The sequence below is a fragment of the Microtus oregoni genome, unplaced genomic scaffold (genome assembly GCF_018167655.1).
Source record: "Microtus oregoni isolate MIOR12 unplaced genomic scaffold, Mior012 000027F_ref0000203, whole genome shotgun sequence".
In the NCBI taxonomy this organism is placed as follows: domain Eukaryota; kingdom Metazoa; phylum Chordata; class Mammalia; order Rodentia; family Cricetidae; genus Microtus; species Microtus oregoni.
Window position 1 is genome coordinate 16395538 of NW_024543086.1, and position 9220 is coordinate 16404757.

The following is a 9220-nucleotide window of genomic DNA, read 5'->3' on the forward strand; positions in this document are numbered from 1 at the left end:
GGTAACGGATGTGGGGATCCCACACTAAGCACATAGTGAACTCTGCAGAAACTCCCAGTTAGCGTCTTCTAATCCCGATGCTCAACCTTCCCAATGCTGTAACCATTTAATACAATTCCTCATGTTGTGGTGATCCCTGACTAAAGATGCGGCACAAGAGAGCTTAGCAGGTCCCATAGCGGGTGAGGAACTCAGGAAGGAAACAGAATACGCCATGCAAACCAAGTTTGAGTATGGAGAGTTTTATTTAGAGGGTAATGGGAGGGTAGGGGGTGGGGGGAAGAGAGAGGGGGAAGAGAGAGGCAGAGAGCTCCCTCTTCAGGAGAGAGAGACTTGGAGTGGCGGAGCTTCTCTAAAAAAGGGGTCTTTGCATCTAGGACCCTTGATGGAGGAAGGTCATTGGCTAATAAAGAAACTGCCTCGGCCCATTCGATAGGCCAGCCTTTAGGTGGGTGGAGTAAACAGAACAGAATGCTGGGAGGAAGAGGAAGTGAGCTCAGATGCCATTTCCTTTCCTCTCTGGAGCAGATGCGATGAAGCTCTGACCCAGGGTGGACATAGGCTAGAATCTTCCGGGTAAGCGCACCTTGGTGCTACACACATTAATAGAAATGGGCCAGGCAGTGTTTAAATGAATACAGCTTGGGTGTTGTTATTTCGGTGCATAAGCTAGACCAGGCGGCCAGGAGCCGGGGCAGCAGGAATGCAGCCCGCAGCTCCCACAACACCTGGACTAACCAGGGCACTGCCTGGACACATCCTGCCAGATGACAGGGCAGGCTAACTCAATGCCTAGATCCTAACACCAACCATAAAATTATTTCGTAGCTACTTCATAACTATAATTCTGCTAATGTTATGAATCATAATGTAAATATCTGATATGCAGGATAGCCAATGTGTGACCCCAGAGGGGTCATGGCCCACAGGTTGAGAGACACTGTAAATCCAATTTGGTCTGGCGATCTCCGCCTGAACTAAGCATCACAGTCCATAGGTCAAGGGCTCCATGCCCAGAGCTGCCCTTCTCTCATTGTAGTTACTGATTGCAAACCCCGGGTGGTTCTGCCCATGCTTGTGACTGTCATAGAAGCTGGTGTTCACACAGATTTTCCAGAGGCCCAGTGAGTTCACTTGAGCCAGCTCACAGAACTCAGGAAACACATTTTCCTATTTACTGTAGATGACGTTAGAAAGGATACAGATGAGGCGAACAGCTCAGTGAGGGGCAGGAGGGGGGGGAGAAGCCACACCCACTTGAGGACTCTTTGAGTCCACATTCTACCCAGGACACCTCCACCCCCCACCTTCCCATCCACCCCCACCCCTACCCCCCCACCTACACACACACACACACACACACACACACACACCGTCTCCGGCTCTCAGAATAGCTCCCCAGATCCTGTTCTGGGTTTCCATGAAGACTTCACTGCATGAGTATGAAGCACGGACCAGGTAGAAATGCGATCTAGAAATGCGATCGGATCAAAAGGTCTGATCGGATGATAGGCTAGATGGAGAAGCCAGCAAGGTTTATCTTCATGGCCGCTCTGGGCCGCCATACTCTCCCATTTGGTGCAGGATCCCCTCTGAAATGGGAGTCTTCAGACTTCCCGAGGAACAAGAACTTCTCTGGACTGCCTTTGGGGTAGAGGCAGGAGCATCAGGGATCACAGATAAAACTCAAAATGAATGTACCATCAGGTCACATCTGACAGCCTGTAAGTTGGAAGGTGGAAATAGAAAAAGAACTCGCAACTGAAGCAAAAGTCATTTCCAACCCGAATTTAAGTGTAAGGTGTTTCGAAAGGTCAGAATGCAAACAAACAGTTCCCAGTTAGAAAGAAGGAGTGTGGCCCTGCCCCACACCCTCAAACCTCTCCTTTGTGAGCGCCCTGAAAGGATGGCACCCGAGGAACCAGTCTCACTCATCTCTGAAATGGGTACCACAGCGGCATCTTCCTCCCAGGACTCACGGAAGGGTGAAGAGAGCGACTCAATGCAAGTCACAGAGGGTTGGAGATATGGGGACTCACCAGGGCCACAGCTCAGCCTCCTGCCATCCCAGTGAATGCTGTTGTCCACTGTAGAGAGGAGCACACGGGAAACGCTCCGCCCTCAAGGATCTGAGCATAGGAAGAGGTGGTCCAGCTCAGGTGAGGAAGAAAGCAGAGGGAAGCTGCAGAAAGGATACCTTTGAAGGGTACTGCCTCCCAGCACCCAACCCAGCCTGGGCTTTGGGCTCACCCATGGGCCACCCTTATCCATCCCTAGTTCTGGAACAAGATATTCTTCCTCTAGAGAGGAAGGACAGAGAGACTCTATGTCTCAATTCTGCCAAGAGCCAGCGCTTACTACTGAACAGTAAGAGACTAGATAATCGATGAAATTGTGTAAATACACACAGCAAAGTGTATATAATGATACAATATTATGTACACCATGGCATATCTATGGGGGTTCAGTTCTATGTTCTCACACAGACACCAGAATCTGCAGATGCTCGGGTCATCTATAAATTGGTATTATGTGTGCAGAGAGCCCACATACATTCTTGTGAAGACTGGATCGACCCTGGGTTACTGATTCTACCCAGTACAACACAGGAACTACTACTGGTTTTATACTGGTGATCAGGGAATAATGGTAAGAAACAATCCAGCGTGGGCGGGGGGGGGGGTTCATAAAGTAAAAAAAGAGGACTAAAGAGAACAGGCGATGGCCAGGCAGTGGTGGTGCACACCTTTAATCCTAACACTTGGGAGGCAGAGGTTGGCCAATCTCTGACTTTGAGGCTAGCCTGGTCTACAGAATGAGTTCCAGAGCAGCCAGGGCTATACAGAAACCTTATCTCATGAAAGGAGAGAGAGAACAGGAGGCAGGGGGTGATTCAGCTTTAATGAGGATGTTCCAGGAAGGCCATTGTGAGAAGCTGACATTTAAGTAGCCATCTAAAGAGGGGAGGAAGTGAGCAATGGGTTCTCAACCCGTGGGTCACGACTCCCTTGGAATCAAATGATCTTTTCCTTCACAGGGACTGAATATCAGCTATCCTGTATATCAAATATTTACGTTAAAAGAGCAGTAGCAAAATTAAAGTTATGAAGTAGCAATGTAACTGTAATTTCGCTACTGCTGTGAGTTTTAACATAAATATCTGATATACAGGATGTAATGGTTTGTGACGATGTCCTCTCTCTTCAATCGGCGATGGATCCACAAAAGTCCTCTCAAAGTCCCACGAACTTCTTTCCTGAATTTGACCAGCTTAATTCTAAAATTATAAAAAAATTAAAAAAAAACACCTACAATGACCAAAACAGTTTAGGAAAGGAACAAAATTATGGAACTTTCACTTCCTGGCTTCAGATGTTACCATACACTCACATTGGCCAGGGCAGTGTCAGTGGCCAGGGCAGCATCAGTGGTCAGAGCAGCATCAGTGGCCAGGGCAGCATGGTGCTGACAAGGGCTGGCAGACAGGCCACTGGGACAGGCTCAGTCACCAAAATAATGAGCCCTTAGCTGTGTCCAGTTGATTTTTGAGGAAGGTGTCAAGACAGTTTGCTAGGGGCAGATATTCTGCCAATCTCCTCTGCCTGGTAAAGATTCCATGCAGAACTTTTATTCTCCTCTCCAGTTAAAACTCTTATTTATGGAAGCCCCTCTACCCCCCAACACCCCTGGCCTAAAGGGAACCCCTTCCCCCTTTCTTCATTTCCTTTGTGCCAGTTCTTTTTAAACTAGTTAATCGAAGCCAGGCAGTGGTGCTGCACGTCTTTAATCCCAGCACTCAGAAGGCAGAGGCAGGTGAATCTCTGTGAGTTCAAGACCAGCTTGATGTAAAAAAAAAATGAGTTCCAAGACAGAGTTGTTACACAGAAAAGCCCTGTCTCGAAAAACCGAGAGAGAGAGAGAGAGAGAGAGAGAGAGAGAGAGAGAATCAAAAAAACAAAACAAAACAAAACAAAAAAAACTGTGAGGTCAGACCCCAGCCCCTGGGGCAAGACACAGTCACCACCTGCTTTAGAACAGAAGTGAGTGAGCATCCTGCCCCTGCTATGCTTGGTTTGGGTCATGGCAGGGAAGTTTGGGTCAGGGTGTTCCCTTATTGCCTTATTGAATTACTTTCCGTTTATTTGTATTTTTCTTTGTGGGACAACAAGAATATTTGTTTCCAATACCACAAAGTCTGATGACCCTAGTTAAATCCTGTCTTAGTGTTTCTAAGTCTGTGAGAAAATACTGAACCATAAGCAACCTGGGAGGAAAGAGTTTATTCTGCTTATACTTCCAAATCACAGTCCATCACCGAGAAAGGCAGGACAGGAACCTGGAGACAGGAACTGAAACAGAGACCATGGCTCACTGGCTTGCTCACCATGGCTTGCTCAGCCTGCTTTCTCACAGAACCCAGGTCCACCTGCCCAAGGTTGGCACCACCCACAATGGGCCGGACCCTCCCCCAGCATTCACTAATCAAGAAAATGATCTATAGGCTCGCCTACAGCCCGATTTTATGGAGGAGTTTCTCGACCGAGGGTCCCTCCTCTCAGATGACTGCAGCTTGTGTCAAGTTGACATAAAAACCAGCCAGCACAGATCCCAGCACCCAGTGTGGGAGAGACCTGGTTCCTCAGTTGTCCTCTGACCTCCACACATGTGTGGTGGTACGCATGCACACAGACATACACTCAAGATGAATCCACAATTTAAAAAGAATTGGAAGAACTGAGACCCCTGTGTGTACACACACACACACACACACACACACACACACACACACCTCACACCATAACAAAAGTTGACTCAAAGGGATCACTAATAAGTGTAAGGGCTAAGACAATAAAACTTCTAAAAGAAAAGGGCCGGGAAGGCAGCTCATGTGTAGGCACACCTGTGCACATGGATACCACATAAACATTTAGAATACGTGGAGGGGGCGTTTCAAAATTCAAAGCCATGGCTAGGCAGATGTCTTAGATGCAACACCGAAAACATGATTTATAAAGGTACAAAAGATTCAAAAATCACCGTTCCATAGGTATGCCATCTACTTTGATTATGGCCATCTGTTTATAATCTATACACACACCAAATCATCACATCATACACATTAGATTTATATAATTTTATGGCACTTACAACTCATGGAACTAGGACTAGTACAGCCACCGTTAAGCTACTACGCACATGTATGCACGCCCCTCCCATGTCATTAAAAACAATAAAAAGTTTGAGAACAGTTTTCAAGGAAGAAAATAAAAATAGCTGGGGCAGGAGTGCTCTCTCTGTGATCCTAGCGCTCTGCATGTTGAAACAGGAAGAGCGTCACAGATTTCAGACCAACCTGGGCAGTGTCGTAAGACTATGCCAAACAAAAAACAAAACAAAACAAAACAAAACAGAGAGGTAGAGACGGAGACAGAAAAGATAAGAGGCAGAGGAGGAAGGACTGGTGAGGTGGTCAGGGTGTCAGAGCGCTTGCCCACAAAACCACAGAACCCCCCATTAGAACAACTGCAATGACAAAGGCGGACAAGAACACGTGATGGCTGGGATCCAGAGAAGCAGTAGCCTCTTGTAGGGCAGGCAAGTGTGTGAAATGGTCCAGCCTCTTTGGAAAACGGTTTGGAGGTTTCCTAGAAAGTTAAGTATATGTTTAAGATAAATTTGTAAAATTAGGATTAGCCTATGAGCCAGCAATCCTCCTAGGTACCCCTAAGAGAAGTGAAACTATATCCATGGAGAGACTTTCAAGTCAAGGCTGGTCAAGGCATTGCTCAGAGTGACCCCAAATTGGAAGGGTCCTATTCCCCATCAACTGACACAATAATTTCACGGTCATAAAGCTATCAGACCCAGGAGACTATGTAACAGTATATCACATTCCAGCTTACACATCCAGAAAAGGCGAATTTAGAGAGACAGAAAACAGATGACCAGTTGCCTCGGGCTGGGCTGGGAAGTCTGAATTGTACACCTGCACAGTGTGAAATTTACAATATTTAAAATGTTTGAGGGGCCGGACATGGGGGTGCACAACTTTAATCCCAAGCAGAGGCAGGTGAATTGTTGTAAATTTGAGGACAGCCTGGCCTACATAGCGAGTTTCAGACCCAGCCAGAGATACATAGTGAAACTGTGTCTCAAAATAAATAAATGCATACTACAATGTATCTTTTTATCTTTTTTAAAAAGAGAGAGAGAGAGAGTGTGTGTGTGTGTGTGAGAGAGAGAGAGAGAGAGAGAGAGAGAGAGAGAGAGAGAGAGAGAGAGGGAGGGGCTGGTTCTCAACCCCCCAAGGCCTGTTTGCTGAGTAAGCCCTAAGTGATACAAGTCTATTAGCTACAAGTCTATTTTTTTCAAATGTGTTCAGCTTACAGTTGTTCTTCATAGTAGAATAGTATTTTATATCCTGTCCGCTAATAGCTACTATTCGAGGACATTTACCTTCTAGTAGAGCTTTAAGAAGAACTCAATTTAGAGGTTTTTTTTTAATCCGTTTTTCTTTTCTTTTTTTTTTTTTTCCTTTTGGCATCTCAGTACTGATTGTTAAGAAAAAGTATACTAAAGGAAAAAAAAACAATTGATCAAAATTACTGTGGAAAATTTACAAATACATGCTTGATACTACCATGTCCCAGGCTGGCTTCAAAAGAGTCGGAGCTTATCTTGGTCACGAGCAACTCTCTGCCTGGTTCAGTTGTGAACATCTCCCTCTTAGCTCTGTTGTGAGCATTGCTGCGTCTCGACCTCTTTGTCTTTCTCCCGCTGCTGTGTTGAGTACTGTCTCCTACGGTTGTCCGGATGAAGGTGAGGGGGCAGCTAAGTGCTTAACCCGTCACTAATGACGTGGACAGGTGACACAAGTCTGTCAGGACAATAGGTAACATCCAAAGAATGTAGCAGATGGTTGGTGATAAAAAGTCTGTAGGAGATTCCAGTGGGGGGAAATTGGTAGCTTAAAAAAAAAGCAGAACCATTAATGGCTCTTTTTCTACCTTCCCAGTGATTTTAGATAAAGTTGGTGTGGAATTCTCTGCATGGCCACGGACCAGGGAGCTGGCAGCCGTGGGGTGAGAGTCCAAGGTTCTGTTTGGAGTTCAGCTTACACCTGAGCCACACCTCCAGCCTTTCCTTGTTTGTGATAGGCTGGGAGAGTTGCCACCTTTCTACTATTGATGGCTCATGAAATATCATAACAGCAAATCTGCCCCGAGGCACTGGTGTGTGCACAGGTCTCTTCACGTCCTAGTGGACTTGATTTTTCAGAATTCCAGAACAAAGTCCAGATGCATGGGACCTCACAAGGGCCAGCGAGTCAATGAGAAGTGTGGTTGAAAGGCCAGAGGCGAGAGCACAGGCATGCCACTCCTGGGTTACATTTCTTTGAGATTTGCATCCACATAAAAAGAAAAGAGAAAAGAGTTTAACAAAGGATATGGATACATAAAATGTGGCTATCCTACACGTGTGAACGCAGGCAAGAGAAGACGTGCCTGCTAACCCAGGAGTGGGTAGCTAGCTAACCACTCTTTCTCCAGAAAGGATGGCCTAGGAGAGCTTTAAGAAGAAAGAAGTAACTGGAAACATTGTTTTCATTCAAGAGAGAAGTAGATGGGAGGGAGGGAGAGAGAAAGGGGAGGCTACTATGGCCAGGCAGGATGCAGAGTAGGGGCCTCCAGGACAACAGCAAGCCTGGGGCTTCTCCAGGGAGTAAGGTCAGAACCTGGAGGCTTAGAGCAGAACGGTGACCTGAGCCAACTCAGTGAGGTGTGAGGAACACAGTTCACAGAGCAGGGTGAAGACACACGAGAAGCACTGAGCCAGCTAATTGATGGCCTGGTCAATGATTTATCCTGTCATACCTGGGGTTCTGAGGGCAAGGTCACAGCTGCTTGTTTAGGGGCCTACGGGGAGCCAGGCTAAGCTCCCGGCCAACAGAGGAGTTAGAAGAAAGGGCTTTCAAAGTTGGGGTTATAAGTCACCCCCACCCCCTACACCTCAGCTTCCTTGGCTCTGAATCTGTTCCTTTCTTGGCATGGGGGGAAGTGGCGATGGTACATCCTTCCTGCGTCACTGAGGCATCCAAAGAAGGCAGAGGCTGAAAAATTGTAGTGAGCCACCCAAATCTATGAGTCTCAAGTCCTATAGTGCAGGTGTTTATTGACACTTGTCTCAGCCACAACTGGGCTAGACAATAAAGGTATAAACTGGTGAAACATATTTCCCCAGAAGCAGACACAAACACTTACAGAGACAGAGATACGCTGACACACAGAAACACACTCCGACACAGACACAAATACACACACACAGACAAGCACACTCAGAAACACAGACACATATACACATACAGGCATACACATAAATACAGGCACACCCCCTATACACACACAAACACACCCACAGGCATACGCGCACGTACACGGACACGTAGAGACACACACCCAGATACACAGACGCACACACAGTATATTCCTGAGCTACCCACTTGTCAAAACACTCCATTCCAGACAGGGGTGAGTGTTTATAGAATTCTTTCTGGAGAGATGCACAGAGGTGTGTCTTGGGCTGGCTTTTCCAGGAGATGTGGTAGGCTATCACAGGGCAAGCCATTCCGTGGCACCTTCCAGTCCCCATTGACAGCTTCCGTGACTAACAATGGGACCGTGACAGTTTGCCCCAGGAGAAAGAGAAGCAAGGGCATTATGAAGAAAGCACAGAGCTGTGGCCCTGGCTTTCACCCATGTCTCCAGGCAGAAAGTAGGGCTGTGAGGCTCAATCTCAACTCCTGGCCATGTTAGCTTCTCTCCAGTGCTTCACATACCTGGCCTTGGGGCTCTGAACTCTTCTCAGGGGTCTCAAGGTGCGTACAGCACTGGAGACTCTTTACCACCAAGATTCTAATCAGTGCCCAGCACTTAGTAAAAGAGAGGGGATTTGTTCGGGGCTGGTATGTAATGGGTCTTCAATATGGTGTCATTAAAACATTAGCATGCATAGTGGGGCTTGCTTCCTTTACTTTTAAAATTTCCCCCCAAGCCTGTTCACTATTAATCTTTGGTGTGTTTACATACAGGTGCTTAGAGTGCTGCTTTCATCTGAAGGAACGTCCCCCTCTACAACTTGTTCTTCCTCTCGTAGGCTGACAGAGGACAGTGGGGCAGCCAGTGTATAAGACTGCCGCTTGTGCATGGATAAAGACAGTGGG